Source organism: Balaenoptera borealis (assembly GCF_965194805.1).
Source record: "Balaenoptera borealis genome assembly, chromosome: 14".
Lineage (NCBI taxonomy): Eukaryota > Metazoa > Chordata > Mammalia > Artiodactyla > Balaenopteridae > Balaenoptera > Balaenoptera borealis.
In genome coordinates this window covers 34,061,575-34,083,118 of record NC_138875.1, presented here as the reverse complement: position 1 = coordinate 34,083,118, position 21,544 = coordinate 34,061,575, and the positions used below count along the sequence as shown (strand labels likewise).

The 21,544-nt window shown below is 38.8% G+C and overlaps 1 long non-coding RNA gene across 1 annotated transcript in view; it reads right to left on the bottom strand.

Moving 5' to 3' along the window:
* Positions 1-17,753, bottom strand: part of LOC309610886 — a 38,219-nt gene extending 20,466 nt beyond the window's left edge. Inside the window, exon 1 of the long non-coding RNA XR_014234205.1 lies at positions 15,487-17,753. This is a non-coding gene — a long non-coding RNA (uncharacterized lncRNA). The remainder of the gene's footprint in view (positions 1-15,486) is intronic.
* Between the last annotated feature and the right edge of the window lie 3,791 nt (positions 17,754-21,544).

Genomic DNA, 21,544 nt, shown 5'->3' with positions numbered 1-21,544 from the left:
ATTGATTTTTCCTCTTTCAATAGAGGACAATGATGGAGACATTGGCCTGTCTGATAGCACAATATCTTCAAATTACTTCAAAATTGCACAGGATAGTCTCCATAATATCCTCAAAATGTAAAAGCTCCTAATTTGGTTTTTAATTTGTGCTTTCTGAAAAAGAGTTGTTTCTTATTTCTACTGAAAAAAATTGTAGTTCTGGAATTTTGGGGACTACCAGTGTAGGAAAACTGTTGGTGTTTGGCCCCATACACAGACACATAGTAAGTATCAGTGAATATTTGCCAACTTGTGGATAGTTGCCAAGATAAAAAGTTAAAATTCCCCAAGAGTCATTTCAATACAGCATCCATTTACAGCAAGTAACTTCAGCTTGATCTTTAACATATTTCTTAAATAAGTGTGCCTATATAACTGTGGAATCTGAGCACTGGAGTTTCTGCAAGCTCCCCCTTCACATCAAATGCAGGCATCAGCTGAGAAGTCATCATCCAGCTTCCAGCTGTGGGCTTGTGTTAATTTTTTTCCATTTCCAGACTTGCAATGATATTTCTTAGAATATGTGCAAAGTTTTGGCCTCACCCCTAACCAAGTAACAAGAGTATTAATAAAATGAGTGGTGAGGTAGGTTCTTTTTCAAAGCCTTGAAAATTGTATTCGATCCCTCTTGGCTGAAAATGTTGTGGAAAATTTTGATTACTAGGTCATGTCATGAAGCTTTTTATTCATCATACTAAAAATATTTATCTAGCAGTTTCTAGTGGGTTCTGGGCCCTTTGCTTGGGCTTAGAAGTATAAAGATAACTAAACTGTGGCCTCTAGTCAGCCAGTCTGATTAGATTAGTAAAATGTTATGGGACATAGAGGAGAAAAAAAGATTTCCCAGTTGGATGTGCCACAGAATCCAAAAGATCATAGTCTACTCTGGAAAATTTGGTCTGCTTGTAAGTGAGTGGCTGGAAGAGAGTTTGAGAACTAAAGATGGGCCAGGCCATTCAGGACTTGATACATCAAACTGGAGAGATTGGATAATTTGCTGTATGGCCAGCAGAAAAATTTAACCTGGGATGAAAAGATCACCCTTGCCCCTTAGAACGTTTGTGGCTGTCCATAAATCCAAAGAAAAAAACCAGATATTCAGTTTATATTATGCCCCATATCTAAAATATCTTGAGATCTACCCCTGGCTGTTGCATTATTCTACTGAGGGCTTTTTATATTTTTTTCAACAATTTCAATAACAGGGTTGGAGGACACATCCCTGTTGAGAGATCACTAATTTTTATTTATCACTGCCAACATCACAGAGAAAAATATAATTTGTTTGGCTCTAAGAAGACTAACTGATCTTCAGGTGGGATAAATAGCTTGCATGTACTCTTCACTTGATTTCTGATTTACATAGTAACTCTCTTTTCAGCAAGGAACACCCTACATGGCTTCCTGATGCTGACCTGGATTTTACTTACAGCTGCCCTAAATTGTGTTATCTTGGTATACCAGTTGTTCAGTATTCAATGTTCCCCCTCTGTAACTTAATATTATGATTTATTTCTGACTTGGATTTTCTTTATCAAATACTGACTTTCCCTAAGAGGTTCATGTGGAAATGTGCTGTATGTAGAAAAGAGCAGTTTGCCCTCAGGGCAAAAACATGAATACTGACCCAGGGACACAAATACAGGGCAGAAGAGATGGTGCCATGAGTACTTAAGCAGCCAGCAAAATTAACTCATTCCTTGGTCTCTTGTATGCTCCTAAATGTTGTGGAGTGACTTCAAATTTTAGCATATAAAATAAAGTTAAGAAGTAATTGTTGTCTGCTAACAATCTGTTCTTTCAACCTCATAGTTCAAAAATTCACTTAAAAACTGCAATTTCATTTTATCTTGGCCAATGCACCAAATTTTAAGGTATGTGGTGATTCTGATACTACCTAAAAAGCAAATATTTCTTGCAGTCTATTTCTGAATGATTTGAATGAGCTCAAGTAAATGACTCAGAGATGGATTAAATGTCCCTTGAAATACACCCAAAAATAATAATTAGGAGAAGAGTGCTTGAATAAACACATTTAGAGTGTTATCGAACATATACAAGCTTAGATGGTCCATATTTTGAAAAGGCAGTGAGTCTATAGCATGTTCTGGGGAGCTGAGCTGATTACACCATAAATAAAAATGGCAGTGGAGGCATTTGTTTTATCATTCAGTTAAACAGGAGGAATTTTTTCCTTCCTAGAGGGACTTACGTAAGACTAATGATCAGACAACCCTAACAATAAGAACAACAGAAAATAAGAAAACATTACCTTTCAAGAGTATGAAATCACTCCTCTTAGAGTCTTTTAGGATTTAATACTTTTTTATTGGTAATGTCAAATTAAAACTTTCTCTAAAGCAGTGGATAAGTAGATGAGTCTTCCCATGCCACCTAAGGCTTATGGTCTCCCATAATTCAACTAACATCCCTATGTATGTTTCCAAATCCTTCTTTCAATGTCTCCAGTGTTCAAAAACCTGCTGAACAGAGTGAGGTGTGGAGGAGGAGAGTGTTCAAATCCTAGCTCTGTCACTGGCTTGCTCTCTTCATTTTGAGCAAGGTACTTAGTATCTCTGAGCCTCAGTTTTCACATCTGTAAATGAGGAGTAGTGAAACACCAGCCTCATGGGGTTGCTTTGTGGGCTGAATGAGGTTCACAGGGGAAGGTGCATAGCTGGCTTTGCAACAATCTCCTTATCCAACAGTGAATCCTCTTGGCATGTGGACTCATACATGACCTTCCAGTGTCATCCCTTGACTCTTTCTAACACATCTCATGCAGTCTCTGCTGGCTGTTGTGTTTTCCAGTCCACAAATACCCCTGGCATTGTACCACATCTGTACTCCTTCCACATTATTCCCCCATACATGCAACCTCTAATGACAGTGCAATCTTTTTAGAGAACCTCTGAAGTAGAAATATTACTAGTCCACAGTGAATATAAAAATAGATTAATAGCAAAAGGGAAGACTGAATATGATTGAAGATGAAATTATGCATTTCCTTGGGACATATATAAATAGAAAGTACTCATTTTTTACTTAAAGAAGGGGAAAGTTCTGAGATCTTTCTGTCATTATTCTGGCTATCCTAACTGTACAGAAAGTCTTGGTTCCCCACTGAGGCTGCTTATTATTGTGATTTTCCCAGGGGCCCCTCTGGAACAGACAGAAGCCCTCCCTCCCCACAAGCTATGAGTCAGACATGGCATCTACATGACTCGTTACCAAATGGTTCTTCACCAGAATTCCCCTTGCTTACTTTCCCCCAGTCCAGCCAGTCCCTGTGACCAGCCACCTGCCCTGACTTGTCCTAGATGCAGCTCTTCTGCATGTTTTTTTTTTCTTTTAAATTATTTATTTATTTATTTATTTTTGGCTGTGTTGGGTCTTCGTTTCTGTGCGTGGGCTTTCTCTAGTTGTGGCAAGTGGGGGCCACTCTTCATCGCGGTGTGCGGGCCTCTCACTGTCGTGGCCTCTCTTGTTGTGGAGCACAAGCTCCAGACGCGCAGGCTCAGTAATTGTGGCTCACGGGCCTAGTTGCTCCGCGGCATGTGGGATCTTCCCAGACCAGGGCTCGAACCTGTGTCCCCTGCACTGGCAGGCAGATTCTCAACGACTGCGCCACCAGGGAAGCCCTCTTCTGCATGTTTTTGATGCTTCTCCTCAGAGTCATTTCAAAGAGCCTGGCTTGTGCACCACGACCCCACTCTAATCAGTTTCCAAGGGCTGTCTTAAAAGCCAAGTGGTCTACAATGTAATTTGTGTTTAGAGAACCCTCAAGGCCAAAATGTCTTTTAGAAACTCAGTCCCTTGGGTATGTCAGTCTTCCCCCTGTTCAAATGCATATGCTCTGGGAAGAACACACAGCAAATCATCTCTCCATTGATAACAGTGAATCTCACACAGGGCTGGAGCGAGTTTGTGATAGGAAGCATAAAAGGGAGGAAAAAGTTACAAGGGTTGAGGTGGTTAATATGGGAGATGTCCATGAAAAGACTAGGGAGAGGATTTAGGACAGGTCTGCACACATGGAGGAAGACAGAGAAGAACCAAACCAAACCCCTTATACTGCACAATTGTGCCAGAGCTGGCCCTGCTCTCCACAACACTTTAGGAGTAGTAGTCACCTGTACCTCTCATTGCGAGCAAAATCCCTTATTGTTTATAGTATATTCCACTTTTTAGAAGATAAAAGTCCCCTGCTAGAACTAGCCTGCTCAGAATGGTATTCAAGTTTTCAGAAAAGCCCAGCACCAGCATATTTCTTATCCATTTTGAAGGTTATAATAAGTCTCTCCTATTAATTCATAAGTCCTTTAACCAAATGCCATTTTTGGTCCTTATGCTTTCCTTCTTCTTTCTAACCCTGGGGAAAATTTTTCATACCTAATCTCTATAGATATATGAATATGAAATTGGGTATGGTTATCTTATTCCTCTAATCAGAAGGTCAGCAGTCACCTGGGGCTTTTCCATCTCTCTTCTAGCTGAACACTGGCATTTAGTAAATCAAAAATTGGTTACAAATTAGTGAAGCTGACTGGCTCAATGAGATACAGCCCAGAGTTTTTGCTGAAAGTGTGAAGGTTTAAATATGATTTGAAGGGAGTTCTGGGTGAACTCTATTTGTCAAAGCAGTAGAGTTAGCAACATAGAAGATGAGAGATACTCTCCTGGGAAAAGTGTCAAATTGCATGGGGAATGGGAATATTTCACAAGATGATTATTGAATTTTGAGCATCACTCTGAGTGGATTAGGTGTAGGTTTTTTTGGTTTTGTTTTTGTTCCGCCCCCCCCCCCCACAGGTATAAGGAAGTAGCTGGAAACAGCTTTCAGCCTAGAAAATTATTTCAGCCTAGAAATAAGTAGGGAAGCCTCTTATACATGTCTAGCAGTCTGCCAGGTGCTAGAGTGATGTAGGATATGTTTCAAAGTTCACACACCCATGAAATAATTTTCAAACAGTGAAGTGCTAACCTATGTGATGTGGATCAGATGTATCAGGACACTAGAAAAGGAGGGAAAGAGAGCACCAGCTGAAGAAATTTCACGGAAGCTTCACAGACAACCTAAGTCTTGTACTGGGTAATAAAAAATGGGCATGTAGTTTTGTTTGCTTGTTCATTTGTTTTGTTTTGTTTTGTTTTAACCGGAGGTAGGAAGAGTGGAAACTGGAGTGGGAGGAAAGATACAAGTAATGATGAAAGTGGTTGGTGAAAGTGAGTAGGTCTGGAAATGGGATCAAGTAAGAAGACTCTCCTCCCATGGACACACCAAAACTACAATTACATATAGAACAACTCTCTCTGAGAACAACCTGAAGACTAGCAGCACAGCTTTTCTACAATTAAGGATCTAAAGAAAAACCATATTTAGACAGGTATGAAGGGGAGAGAAATAATCCAGTCAGAACCCACACCCTCAATGGGTGATCCCAAAGAGAAAGGGGATATCACAAACTCGGAGGTCCTTCATAAGGAGCAGGGATGTTGAGCCCCACATTGGGCTTTCCAGCCCTGCACACTGGCTCTGGGGAAATGAGACCCCTTAATGGGTTTTGAAAACCAGTGGGGCTTATGACTGGGAAAGACTGTAGGAAACTGAGACTCACAAACTCACTCACTCTGAGTCCCAGCACAGGGGCAGCATGTTGAAAAGCACCTGGCACTCTAGCTGGCCTGCCAAGGCCACCCCAACATGACTCACAGTCTGCATCTGGCTCTGGCTCCAGCACACTTCTGGAGAAGCCCTGGCCCACAACAGACTCCAGCTCCAGCCCCATCCGGCCAGGGTGGTAGTCTTCAGCATACCTTGGGAGAAGCCCTGGTCTGAGCCAGGCTCCACTTCGAACCCTCTCCCCACCAAGGCAGTGGTTTTTTATATGCCCTGGGAGAAGCCCTGGCCCACATCGGGCTCCAGCTCCAGCCCACCTGGCCAAGGAGACAGCCATGTACCCCAGAAAAAGCCCCAGCGCCCACTTGCTTTAGCTCCAGCCCTCCTGTCAAAAATACTGGGCATATGCAGTCTGCATAGGGATGCTCCTACACAAAGGAATGGGAGATGCAACTGTTTCACCTAATTCATAGAGACAAACACAGAAAGTCAAACAAAATGAGAAGACAGGAATATTTCCCAAATGAAAGGACAAGATACAACCCCAGAAAAAAAACTGTAATGAGACAGAAATAAGTAATTTACCTGATAAAGAGTTCAAAGTAACAGTCATAGACATGGTCACTGAACTCAGGAGAGGAAGAGAGGGACAGTGAAGACTTCAAGAAAGAATTAGAAAACATTTTTAAAAAATCAGAGCTGAAGCATATAATAACTGAAATGAAAAACATACTAGAGGAAATCAATAGCAGATTAAGTGATACAGAAGAATGCATAAGTGACCTGGAAGATAGAATAGTGGAAATTACCCAGTCAGAACCGCAAAAAGAAAAATGAATTTTAAAAAATGAAGATAGTTTAAGGGAACTCTGGGACAACATCAAGCATAATAACATTTACATTATGGGAGTCCCAGAAGGAGAAGAGGGATATAAAGGGGGAAGAAAACAAATTCAATGAAATAAAGGTTGAAAACTTTCCTAGCCTATGGAAGGAAACAGATATGTAACTCCAGGAAGCATGGAGAGCTCCCCAAAAGATAAACCCAAAGAAATGTACACCAAGACATATCATAATTAAAATGGTGAAATTTAAAGGTAAAGAGAATTTTAAAGGCAACAAAGGAAAAACAAAGAGTCACATACAAGGGAACCCCCATAATACTATCAGCTGATTTTTTAGCAGTAATTTTGCACGCCAGAAGGGAGTAGCATAATACATTTAAAGTGCCAAAAGAAAAACACTACAACCAAGGATAATCTACCCAGCAAGTTTTTCATTCAGAATTGGAGAGATAAATTTTCCCAGATAAGCAAAAACTGAAAGAGTTCATCATCACTAAACTACCTTATAAGAAATGTTAAAGGGTATTCTTTAAGTGAAAAATAAAAGGCTCTAACAAGAAATAAGAAAATATATGAAGGAAAAAAATATCACTGGTAAAGGCAATATATATATTAAGGCAGTGGGTCAACTATTTAAAAACTTAGTATGAAAGTTAAAAAACAAATGTCATACAATCAACTGTAACTACAATAAATACATAAAAAATGTAAAATATGATGTCAAAAACAAAACATTGGGAGGGAAGTAAAAAATGTAAGATTTTTAAATGTGTTTGAACTCATATAACTATCAGTTTAAATCAAATGTGTGTGCATATATATAATATGTATATAATATATAGATATAGATATTGATATATATGAACCTTATGGTAACTACAAATGAAAAAATATATAATTGATACACAAAAAAACAAAGAAAAAAGAACTCTAACATAACACTAAAGAAAATTTAAATACCACAAGGGAAGAGCCTAAAAGAAGAAGAAAATAACATAGAACTACAAAAACAACCAAAAACAAATAACAAAATGGCAATAAGTATATACCTAACAATAATCACTTTAAATTTAGATAGACTAATGCCCCAGTCAAAAGACACTGGGTGACTGAGTGGATTAGAAAACAAGACCCATCTACATGCTGCCTGCAAGAGACTCACTTCAGAGCTAAAGACACACACAGACTGAAAGTAAAGGATTATATTGAGCAGAGTTCCCTGGGGAAAGAATTTGAAAAACAATGGATACATGTATATGTATAACTGAAAAAAAATAAAGGAATTAAAATAAATAAATAAATACAATACAATAAATAAGTAAACCATAAAAAAAAGGAAAGTAAAGGATTATAAAAAGATGTTCTATGCAAATGGAAATGTAAAGAAAGCTAGGGTGGCAATACTCACATCAGACAAAACAGACTTTGAAATAAAGACTATAACAAAAGACAAATTATGGCATTACATAATGATAAAAAGGCCAATCAAAAATAGAAGTACCTAATATATAAAGCAAATATTAACAGACATAAAGTGATAAATTGATAATACTACAAAGTAGTAGGGGACTTTAAAACCCCACTTACATCAATGGATAGATCATCCAGATAGAAAATCAATAAGGAAACATTGGTCTTAAATGACATAATAAACAGATGAATTTAATAGATATCTACAGAACAGTCCATCCTCAAACAGCAGAATACACATTCTTTTCAAGTGCACATGGAATATTCTCCAGGAGGCCACAAAACAAGTCTCAATATATTTTAAAAGACTGAAATTATACCAAGTATCTTTTATGATTGTGTTAAACTAGAAATCAATTACAGAAAGAAAACTGGAAAAAAACACAAACACCTGGAGACTAAATAACATACTAGTAAAAAACCAATGGATCAGTGAAGAAATCAGAGGAAATAAAACAATACCTTGAGATGAATGAAAATAGAAACACATTTTTCTAAAATGTATGGATACAGCAAAAGAGGTTCTAAGAGGGAAGTTTGTAATGATACAGGCCTGCCTCAAAAGACAAGAAAAATCTCAAATAAACAAGCTAACTTTACACTTAAAGGAATTAGAAAAAACAGAACAATCAAAGTTCAAAGTTAGTAGAAGGAAGAAAATAATAAAGATCAGAGTGGAAATAAATGAGACAGAGATTAAAAAAAGAAAAAAAAAGAGAGAGAAAGAGACAATAATGAAACTAAGAGCTACTATTTGAAAAGATAAACAAAATTGATAAAACTTTAGCCAGACTCATCAAGAAAAAAGAGAGAGGACCCAAATAAATAAAATTAGAAATGAAAAAGAACTTACAATCAAAATCACAGAAATACAATCATAAGAGAATACTATGAACAATTACATGCCAACAAATTGGACAACCTAGAAGAAATGGATAAGCTTTTAGAAACATATAATGTTCCAAGATTGAATCAGGAAAAAGTAGAAAATCTGACCAGACTGATTACAGTAATCAGTAAAAAAACAAACAAACAAAAAAAACTCCTAACAAACAAAAGTCCACGATCAGGTAGCTTCCCAAACTATTCCAAAAAATTGAAGAGGAGGAAACACTTCCAAACTTATTCTATGAGTCCAGAATTACCCTGATACCAAAACCAGACAAAGACACTGCAAAAAACAAACAAACAAACAAACAAAAAAGCCAATATCTCTGATGAATATAGATGCAAGAATCCTCAATAAAATATTAGCAAACCAAATTCAACAATACATTAAAAAGATCATACATCATGATCAAGTGGGATTTATTACAGGGATGCAAATATGATTTGATATCTTCAAATCAATCAATGTGATATACCACATTAAAAAAACAAAAAATTAAAACCACATGATCATCTCAGCAGATGCATAAAAATATTTAACAAAATTCAACATCCATTCATTATAAAAACTCTCAACAAAGTGGGTACACAGGGAACATACCTCCACACAATAGAGGCAATTTATGAGAAACCCACCAGTAATATCATACTCAACAGAGAAAAGCTGAAAGCTTTTCTTCTAAGATCAGGAGCAAGACAAGGATGTTCACTCTCACTACTCTTATTCAACATAGTATTGGAAGTCCTAGCCACAGCAATCAGACAAGAAAAACAAATAAAGGCATACAAATTGGAAGGGAAGAAGTAAAACTGTCACTATTTTCAGATGACATGATAATATATGTAGAAAACTCTAAAGACACCACCCACAAACTATTAGAACTAATAAATGAATTCAGTAAAGTTGCAGGATACAAGATTAATATACAAAAATCTGCTGCATTTTTTTTTCAATGTAACTGTCTGATTTAATGTAAAAGTCAGGGTAATAAGAAAGGTATTAGGAGGCACAAAAATTAGATCTCTAGTATCAGATAGCCTAATAATTCACATAGATTATTCTAACTAATGTACAAAAATGTTAAAGCTGAATTTTTGTACAATAATAGTGAAGTATCAGAAAGAGAAATCAAGAAAACAATCCCTTTAACATTCACATCACAAAGAATAAAATACGCTTGACCCTTGAACAACACAGGTTTGAACTGCATGGGTCCACTTATACATGATTTTTTTCAATATATACGTACTACAGTACTACACAATCCATGGTTGGTTGAATCTGTGAATGCAAAACCACAGATACAGTGGGCCACCTGTAAAGTTATACACAGATTTTTGATTGAGTTGTGGGGTTGGTGCCCTTAGCCAAAGCATTGTTCAAGGGTCAGTCTACTTAGGAATAAATTTAGCTAAGGAGGTGAAAGACCAGTACTCTGAAAACTAAAAGACATTGATGAATGAAATTGAAGATGAAACAAATAAATGGAAAGATATACCATGCTTATAGATGGGAAAAATTAATACTGCTTAAATGTCCATACTATCCAAAGGAATCTACAGATTCAGTGCAATCTTTATTAAAACACCTATGGCAGTTTTCACCAAATTAGGAGAAATACTCCTAAAATTTGTATGAAACCACATAAGACCTCAAAGAGCCAAAGTAATCTTGAGAAAGAAGAACAAAGCTGGAGGTATCATACTCTATGACTTCAAAATGTGTTACACACCTACAGTAATCAAAACAGTATGGTTCTAATTCACTCTTTTACATGTAGCTGTCCAGTTTTCCCAGCACCACTTATTGAAGAGGCTGTCTTTTCTCCACTGTATAGTCTTGCCTCCTTTATCAAAAATAAGGTGACCATATGTGCATGGGTTTATCTCTGGGCTTTCTATTCTGTTCCATTGATCTATATTTCTGTTTTTGTGCCAGTACCATACTGTCTTTATTAATGTAGCTTTGTAATATAGTCTGAAGTCAGGGAGCCTGATTCCTCCAGCTCTGTTTTTCTTTCTCTAGATTGCTTTGGCTATTCGGGGTCTTTTGTGTTTCCATACAAATTGTGAAATTTTTTGTTCTAGTTCTGTGAAAAATGCCATTGGTAGTTTGATAGGGATTGTATTGAATCTGTAGATTGTTTTGGGTAGTACAGTCATTTTCACAATGTTGATTCTTCCAATCCAAGAACATGGTATATATCTCCATCTGTTTGTATCATCTTTAATTTCTTTCATCAGTGTCTTAGAACACTCCCTAACACAATACACAAAAGTAAACTCAAATTGGATTAAAGACCTAAATGTAAGGCTAGACACGATCAAACTCTTAGAGGAAAACATAGGCAGAACACTCTATGACATAAATCACAGCAAGATCCTTTTTGATCCACCTCCTAGAGAAATGGAAATAGAAACAAAAATAAACAAATGGGACCTAATGAAACTTAAAAGCTTTTGCACAGCAAAGGAAACCATAAACAAGACCAAAAGACAACCCTCAGAATGGGAGAAAATATTTGCAAACAAAGCAACTGACAAAGGATTAATCGCCAAAATATACAAGCAGCTCATGCAGCTTGATATCAAAAAACAATCAACCCAATCTAAAAATTGGCAGAAGACCTAAATCAACATTTCTACAAAGAAGATATACAGATTACCAACAAACACATGAAAAGATGCTCAACATCACTAATCATTAGGGAAATGTAAATCAAAACTATAATGAGGTATCACCTCACACCAGTCAGAATGGCCATCATCAAAAAATCTACAAACAATAAATTCTGGAGAGGGTGTGGAGAAAAGGGAACCCTCTTGCACTGTTGGTGGGAATGTAAATTGATACAGCCACTATGGAGAACAGTATGGAGGTTCCTTAAAAAACTAAAAATAGAACTACCATATGACCCAGCAATCCCACTACTGGTCATATACCCTGAGAAAACCATAATTCAAAAATAGTCATGTACCACAATGTTCATTGCAGCTCTATTTACAATAGCCAGGACATGGAAGCAACCTAAGTGTCAATTGACAGACGAATGGATAAAGAAGATGTAGCACATATATACAATGGAATATTACTCAGCCATAAAAGGAAACAAAATTGACTTATTTGTAGTGAGGTGGATGGACCTAGAGTCTGTCATACAGAGTGAAGTAAGTCAGAAAGAGAAAATCAAATATCTAACATATATATATGGAATCTAAAAAAAAAAAAAAAGGTCTGAAGAACCTAGGGGCAAGACAGGAATAAAGATGCAGACGTAGAGAATGGACTTGAGGACACAGGAAGGGGGAAAGGTAAGCTGGGATGAAGTGAGAGAGTGGCATGGACTTATATATACTACCAAATGTAAAATGGATAGCTGGTGGGAAGCAACTGCATAGCACAGGGAGATCAGCTCGGTGCTTTGTGACCACCTAGAGGGTTGGGATAGGGAGGGTGGGAGGGAGACACAAGAGGGAGGAGATATAGGATATGTGTATATGTACAGCTGATTCACTTTGTTATAAAGCAGAAACTAACACACCATTGTGAAGCAATTATACTCTAACAAAGATGTTTAAAACAGAAAACAAAAAACCGTATGGTACTGGCACTAAAAGAGACACAAATCAGGGGAAGAGAATAGATTGTCCATAAATAAACCCTAACACTTATGGTCAATTAATCTATGACAAAGAAGGCAAGAATATACAATGGGGAAAAGTCTCTTCAATAAGTGATTTTGGAAAACTAGATATGTAGAAGAATGAAACTAGACCATTTTCTTGCACCTTATACAAAAGTAAACTCAAAATGGAATAAGGACATAAATGTAAGACCTAAAACTGTAAAACTCCTAGAAGAAAACATGGTTTGTATGCTTTTTGACATAAGTCTTCATAATATTTTTTTTTGGGTATGTCTCCTCAGGCAAGGGCAACAAAAGCAAAAATAAACAAATGTTACATCATCATACTAAAATGTTTTTGCACAATGAAGGAGACCATCAACGAAATGAAAAGGGAGAATGGGAGAATATACTTGTAAATGATATATCAAATAAGGGGTTAATATCAAAATTATACAAATAACTCATACTACTCAATATCAAAAAAAGAAACAACCCAGTTAAAAATGGACAGAAAATCTGAATAGGCAGTTTTCCAAAGAAGTCACACAGATGGCCATCAGACACATGAAAAAATGCTCAACATCAATAGTCATCAGGGAAATACAAATCAAAACCACAGTAAGATACTACCTCACACCTGTCAGAGAGGCTATCATCAAAAAGATAACAAGGGCTTCCCTGGTGGTGTAGTGGTTGAGAGTCTGCCTGCCAATGCAGGGGACACGGGTTCGAGCCCTGGTCTGGGAAGATCCCACATGCCGCGGAGCAACTGGGCCCGTGAGCCACAATTACTGAGCCTGCGCGTCTGGAGCCTGTGCTCCGCAAGAAGAGAGGCCGTGATAGTGAGAGGCCCGCACACCGCGATGAAGAGTGGCCCCCGCTTGCCACAACTAGAGAAAGCCCTCACACAGAAACGAAGACCCAACACAGCCATAAAATAAATAAATTTAAAAAAAATAGCTTAAAAAAAAAAAAATGAAAAGTGTTGGCAAGGATGTGGAGAAAAGGGAACGCTTGTGCACAGTTGGTGGTAATATAAAATTGGTGCAGCCAGTATGGAAAACAGTATGGAGGTTCCTCAAAAAATTAAAAATAGACCTAGCATATGATCCAGCAATTCACTCCTGGGTATTTATCCTAAGGAAAGGAAAACACTAATTAAAAAAGATATATACACCACAATGTTCCAATATTCATTGCAGCTTTATTTACAATAGCCAAGCTATGGAAGCAACCTAACTGTCCATTGTTGGATGAATGGATGAAGAAGATGTTTATATACATATGTATTTATATAATGGAATATTACTCAGCCATAGAAAAGAACAAAATCTTGCCATTTGCAAGAACATGGATAAACCTAGAGGGTATTATGCTAAGTGAAATAAATTAGACAAAGACAAATCTCACATGATCTCACTTATATGTGGAATCTAAAAAAGAAAGCAAGCAAATATAACAAAATGGAAAGACACTCACAGATACAGAGAACAAATTAATGGTTGCCAGAGGGGAGTGGGGCAGAGGGATGGGTGAAGGGAATTAAGAGGTCCAGACTACCATTTATAAAATAAATAAGTCACAGGTATATAATGTACAGCACAGGGAATATAGTCAATAATATTGCAATAACTTTGTATGGTATGTAACCTTTAAAAATATTGATTCACTATATTGTACACCTCAAATGAATACAATATTGTAAGTCAACTACACTTTAATTTAAAAAGTGAAAAGGAGAGTAAGACTGTCCAGCTGGAGCTGAAGGCAAGTGCTAAGAAATGGTGGTCAGAGAAAGATTGGCCAATGAATTTGGAGGTGATATTTTAGATCAAAGGAATCCACAGATGTTTCTCCATAATAATATAAAAGAAAGATAAAAGTGATATTTTAGTATGTATCTGGCCATTGGGGTTGAGACTGGGAAGAAAATCCATAGTAACCCCCACGCATAACTTGATGGGATTGGTTTACAATGAAGCGCTAAAGGGAAGACACAATTTTGCAGTGAAAAGTGTCAATGAAAACCAAGAGTACTCCCCCCACCCCACGCCCCCCCAAAAAACCCAAGAGTACTCCATCACAATGCAAAGCGGATTTTAAACAACTGACAAACTTCCAGCCTGCAGCAGAGGAAAAACATTGTACCTCGGGCTTCTATAGGGCTTCTTCACTGGAATGTTTCCATTTCAGCCAAATTGCTCAGTACGTATGTGAGGTCTGGGCCCCCTTTAACATGAAGGGGTCTGCTGTGCCTCCCCATGTCCAGGTGGGCTCAGGAAGCAGCTGATCGCTGGGGGATCTTGATGCACCCTTGATGCAGTAGAGCTGGGACGGGCCTGCCTAGAACAGGTGGTAGTGGTGTAGGAGCCTCAGGCTCTGAGATGTAATAGTTGCAGCCTTCTGTGTTTGTGAAGGATTCTGGAGCTCCCTGGCCACTTGCACATGGCTTAAGGCACAAAGTTGAATCGTACGTGCTGAGAAGCAGGTGCAAAAGACCTTGTGATGTGGTTTAGCTTGTGTGTAGATCTGCTGCCCACCCAGCATTTGCAGCTCAGAATGGTTGAGTGTTTCCTTTCTCTCATTATCCTGTACCCAGTATTCTTGTGGAAGGTCTGAAGGGGACACTGAAATTTTTCCCTTTAGAATTTACTGCGTTTATGGCAGAAGTGATATAATAAAGTACTATTTGCAAACTTAGGCAAGAGTAAGGGTCTATGAACATATTTATGAATAAAAAAGTGGGATTGAATCATGTTGGGCCTGCACCTGTTCAGTCTTGGTGTTGCCAGGATGTGGGGTGAGGTGGGGAGGGAGTTGGCAGAAACGGTAAGGGGCAGATGGGGGTCAGGGATGCAGGGTCAGGAATTGAACTAAGCTGAAGCACAGACAGGCAGGGCTGGGCAGTTTAGCTGGATGCTGAGGCAAGAAGAAGAGATTTGCTTTTCCTGCAGCTGTTTGTCTAGAGCCATCTTTTATGACAGCGTTCACTCACAGTTCTCTGAAGTGTCCAGCCTGTGGAAGCTGAGTGATGGGCTGGCAAAACCTCTTTTGGAGCCAAGATTGGGTCTCTGCCATTGATGACTTTTCTGAGCTGGTGATAGTAGCAGTTCTTCCTCAATTTGGCCCAGGGGTTGTGAGGATGTCAGACAGAAACTGAATTCCTGAATCCCCAGGGTCATCACTGTCTTATTTGGCTGCTGCAGCTGGGGCTGAAGGCTCTGAAATGAGGCATGTAACTAGGGCTTCGCCTTCCTTTAGCAGTCATTTTCACACTTTTTCAAAAAATGATGTATTTTCCCAGGAGGGTGGATGGCTGCCTATAGCAACCTTCGGCTAAATAAAAGCATTCTCTTGGTCTCTGGGGAACCAGATGCTGACAGCGAGCTTCTAGGATTTAGAATTTCCTGGGTGTGTTACTTGAGCCTAACAAAAGAGAAAAATCCATTCTGGATGCAATTAGATCATTTTTTTCTTTGTCTTCTCCCCCTCTCCCACCTGAGAAATAGAAGAAGAAAAGTGAAGGACAGACTTTTCCCACTGTTACTGGTAATTTAAAGCCCAGTGTGGGAGAGTTAATAGCTGATAACAAATAAAAGGTTTGTTTGTGTCCTTTTATCTCTTTGAAAAAGCTATAATGCCATGAGTACACTCTGAATAAGAGGGGCATTCTCAATATATTCAAATAAAGTGAAGGATAATTTTATTATGATACCATGCAGCAAGCCTTCTGTGTAGAACTAGAAGCTCCCAGAGGAAAGCAGTTTCAAAGCAACTAGCACAGACTGGGAAGGGCATGTTGACCCTGAGGGTGTAGCAGGAGGGAGCACATATTCTTGTTATTCGGCATCACAGACAGGGTGTCGTGCTCACAGGTGTGTAGTAATCAATTGTGATATATGCCCTCCCAATCTTGTTGCTACTAATAAACACTAGTAAACACTGTTATATGTAATAACTTCAATTTTAAAATTATCTTTGTTGAGTTATATTTTATCTACAGTAAAATTAACCAATTTTAAAAGTACAATTTAATGAGTTTTGACAAATGTGTGTAGTCATGTACCACCAAAATGATCAAGATCTAGAACATTTCCATCACCCTAAATGTTCTCTGTGACCTTTGCAGTCAATTCCCTTCACCCCCTCCACTCCCAGCCCATGGCAACCACTGATCTGCTTTCTATCACTATAGTTTTGTTTTTGTTTTTCCTCTGCTATATTTCTAAACTAATCTTTCAAGTAATTACCATATTGTTTCAATATATTTGTGAATATTACTAATCTCATTTTAGCCACGTCTTTATGGATGGCTTTAGAACCATTCTGTCAATTTAAGGTAACTTTGTAGATTTCCACTTCAATCTGTTAATATGTGATCCATATACGATCATAGTTTAGCTCATTTCTTTTTTTTTTCCCTCCAAGTTCTTGGTGGGGAGCAGCTCATTGTCACCTTTATACTTTAAAAATTGTGAAAGGAGGTCATATATACACATATATGCTGGGAAGCAGGCAAGGGTCAGGAAGAGAGGGTAACCAGCAGGAGGCTGAGGGGCAGGAAGGGTGAGCATCACTGATGATCTTGCAGGAGGGAAAATATGTGGTTGCATTTGGAGGGGGTGGAGGGTGGAGACATTTCTTCTGGGACAGTAGTTAGAATAGATATTGCTGACAGGTTAACCTAGAGGTGAAGAAATGCCACTGAGTCATGTGTTCAGAGTGACTAGGATAGATAGAATTAGGGATTCTGAGGAGTGTGCTAGAAATTTACAACCACTGGAAGAAATGCAATACAGCAATAATGAGGTATAAAGAAAGAAATCGCTAAGGAGCATTGAGAGACCAATTGCTCCTTTAGGTACCACCTGGGTACCATTTTATATGGGTTCTTCTTGAATCAGACAGAGACTTAATTCCGCTCAATTAAATTTTTATTAAAAATACTTTCATATCTACAGAAAAGTTTTAAGAACCCTATATTTTATGCCCATATATCCTTCACCTAAATTCAACCCAATGTTAACATTTTGCCACATTTGCTCTTTCCATCATATAAAATATATAGAGCATTATTCTTTTTTTTATTTTTATTTTTTTATTTTTTATTTTTTATTTTTTTAAACATCTTTATTGAAGTATAATTGCCTTACAATGGTGTGTTAGCTTCTGCTTTATAACAAAGTTAATCAGTTATACATATACAATATGTTCCCATATCTCTTCCCTCTTGCATCTCCCTCCCTCCCACCCTCCCCATCCCACCCCTCTAGGTGGTCACAAAGCACCAAGCTGATCTCCCTGTGCTAAGAGCATTATTCTTATAATTATTATCATCCTGTTGAACCATTTGAAAGAAATTTGCAGAGGTCATGACTCATCATTCCTTCAGCACATATTCCCTAAGAATGTGGAATTTTTTTTAACATAACCATAGTTCAATTCTCAAAATCAAGAAATTTAACATTGATATAATAGTACTATCTAATATGAAGTTCATATTCAAATTTCTTCTGCTGGAGTGGCTTGCATTTTAAATGACTGTAAGCCAAAATCATCTCATGACTCAAAAGAATGATACTGGAGAGAGAGCTTCAAGATGGCGGAAGAGTAAGACACAGAGATCACCTTCCTCCCCACAGATACATCAGAAATATATCTACATGTGGTTCTGCTCCTATAGAACACCTACTGAACGCTGGCAGAAGACCTCAGACCTCCCAAAAGGCAAGAAACTCCCCACGTACCTGGGTAGGGCAAAAGAAAGAAGAAAAAACAGAGACAAAGAATAGGGACGGGACCTGCACCAGTGGGAGGGAGCTGTGAAGGAGGAAAGGTTTCCACACACTAGGAAGCCCCTTCACAGGCAGAGACTGCGGGTGGCAGAGGGGGGAGCTTCAGAGACGTGGAGGAGAGCACAGCCACAGGGGTACGGAGGGCAAAGTGGAGAGATTCCCACACAAAGTATTGGTGCCGACCAGCACTCACCAGCCCGAGAGGCTTGTCTGCTCACCCGCTGGGATGGGTGGGGGCTGGGAGCTGAGGCTCCACTTCGGAGGTCGGATCCCAGGGAAAGGACTGGGGTTGGCGGCGTGAACACAGCCTGAAGGGGGCTAGTGCGCCACAGCTAACCGGGAGGGAGTCCGGAAAAATGTCTGGAATTGCTGAAGAGGCAAGAGACTTTTTCTTCCCTCTTTGTTCCCTGGTGCGTGAGGAGAGGGGATTCAGAGCTCCACTTAAAGGAGCTCCAGAGACAGGCACGGGCCACAGCTATCAGCGCGAACCCCAGAGACGGGCATGGGACGCTAAGGCTGCTGCTGCCACCACCAAGAAGCCTGTGTGCAAGCACAGGTCACTCTCCACACCTCCCCTCCTGGGAGCCTGTGCAGCCCGCCACTGCCAGGGTCCCATGATCCAGGGACAACTTCCCTGAGAGAACGCAGGGCACGCATCAGGCTGGTGCAATGTCACACTGGCCTCTACCCCCACTGGCTCACCCCGCATCCATACCCCTCCCTCCCCCCAGCCTGAGTGAGGCACAGCCCCCAAAGCAGCTGCTCCTTTAACCCTGTCCTGTCTAAGTGAACAACACACGCCCTCAGGCGACATACACGCAGAGGCGGGTCCAAATCCAAAGCTGAACCCCGGGAGCTGTGCGAACAAAGAAGAGAAAGGGAAATTTCTCCAAGCAGCCTCAGGAGCAGCGGATTAAAGCCCCACAATCAACTTGACGTACCCTGCATCTGTGGAATACCCGAATAGACAACGAATCATGTCAAATTGAGGAGGTGGACTTTGGGAGCAAAGATATATTATTTTTCCCCCTTTTTCTCTTTTTGTGAGTGTGTATGTGTATGCTTCTTTGAGTGATTTTGTCTGTATAGCTTTGCTTTCACCATTTGTCCTAGGCTTCTGTCCATCCGTTTTTGTTTATTTTTACTTTAAAAAATTTTTTTCTTAATAATTATTTTTTATTTTAATAACTTTTATTTTATTTTATTTTATTTTATTTTATCCTCTTTCTTTCTAGTTTTTCTCCCTTTTATTCTGAGCCATGTGGATGAAAGGCTCTTGGTGCTCCAGCCAGGACTCAGTGCTGTGCCTCTGAGGTGGGAGAGCCAACTTCAGGACACTGGTCCACAAGAGACCTCCCAGCTCCACACATAATATCAAATGGCAAAAAAACTCTCAGAGATCTCCATCTCAATGCCAAGACCCAGCTTAACTCAACGACCAGCAAGCTACAGTGCTGGACACCCTATGCCAAACAACTAGCAAGACAGGAACCCAGGCCAATCCATTAGCAGAGAGGCTGCCTAAAATCATAATAAGGCCACAGACACCCCAAAACACACCACCAGACATGGAGCTGCCCACCAGAAAGACAAGATCCAGCCTTATCCACCAGAACACAGGCACTAGTCCCCGCCACCAGGAAGCCTACACAACCCACTGAACCAACCTTAGCCACTGGGGATAGACACCAAAAACAATGGGAACTACTAACCTGCAGCCTGTGAAAAGGAGACTCCAAACACAGTAAGTTAAGCAAAATGAGAAGACAGAAAAACACACAGCAGATGAAGGAGCAAGGTAAAAACCCACCAGACCTAACAAATGAAGAGGAAATAGGCAGTCTACCTGAAACAAAATTCAGAATAATCATAGTAAAGATGATCCAATATCTTGGAAATAGAAGAGAGAAAATAAAAGAAACGTTTAACAAGGACATAGAAGAACTAAAAAGCAAACAAACAATGATGAACAACACAATAAATGAAATTAAAAATTCTCTAGAAGGGATCAATAGCAGAATAACTGAGGCAGAAGAAAGGATAAGTGACCTGGAAGATAAAATAGTAGAAATAACTACTGCAAAGCAGAATAAAGAAAAAAGAATGAAAAGAACTGAGGACAGTCTCAGAGACCTCTGGGACAACATTAAATGCAACAACATTCGAATTATAGGGGTCCCAGAAGAAGAAGAGAAAAAGAAAGGGATTGAGAAAATATTTGAAGAGATTATAGTTGAACACTTCCCTAATATGGGAATGGAAATAGTTAATCAACTACAGGAAGCACAGAGAGTCCCATACAGGATAAATCCAAGGAGAAACATGCCAAGACACATATTAATCAAACTATCAAAAATTAAATACAAAGAAAACATATTAAAAGCAGCAAGAGAAAAACAACAAATAACACACAAGGGAATCCCCATCAGGTTAACAGCTGATCTTTCAGCAGAAACTCTGCAAGCCAGAAGGGAGTGGCAGGATATACTTAAAGTGATGAAGGAGAAAAACCTACAACCAAGATTACTCTACCCAGCAAGGATCTCATTCAGATTTGATGGAGAAATTAAAATATTTACAGACAAGCAAAAGCTGAGAGAGTTCAACACCACCAATCCAGATTTACAATAAATGCTAAAGGAACTTCTCTAGGCAGGAAACACAACAGAAGGAAAAGACCTACAATAACAAACCAAAAACAATTAATAAAATGGGAATAGGAACATACATATTGATAATTACCTGAAATGTAAATGGATTAAATGCTCCCACCAAAAGACACAGACTGGCTGAATGTATACAAAAACAAGACCCGTATATATGCTGTCTACAAGAGACCCACTTCAGACCTAGGGACACATACAGACTGAAAGTGAGGGGATGGAAAAAGATATTCCATGCAAATGGAAATCAAAAGAAAGCTGGAGCTGCAATTCTCATATCAGACAAAATAGACTTTAAAATAAAGACTATTACAAGAGACAAAGAAAGACACTACATAATGATCAAGGGATCAATCTAAGAAGAAGATATAACACTTGTAAACATTTATGCACCCAACATAGGAGCACCTCAATACATAAGGCAAATACTAACAGCCATAAAGGGGAAATCAACACTAACACCATCATAGCAGGGGATTTTAACACCCCACTTTCACCAATGGACAGATCATCCAAAATGAAAATAAATAAGGAAACACAAGCTTTAAATGATACATTAAATAAGATGGACTTAATTGATATTTATAGGACATTC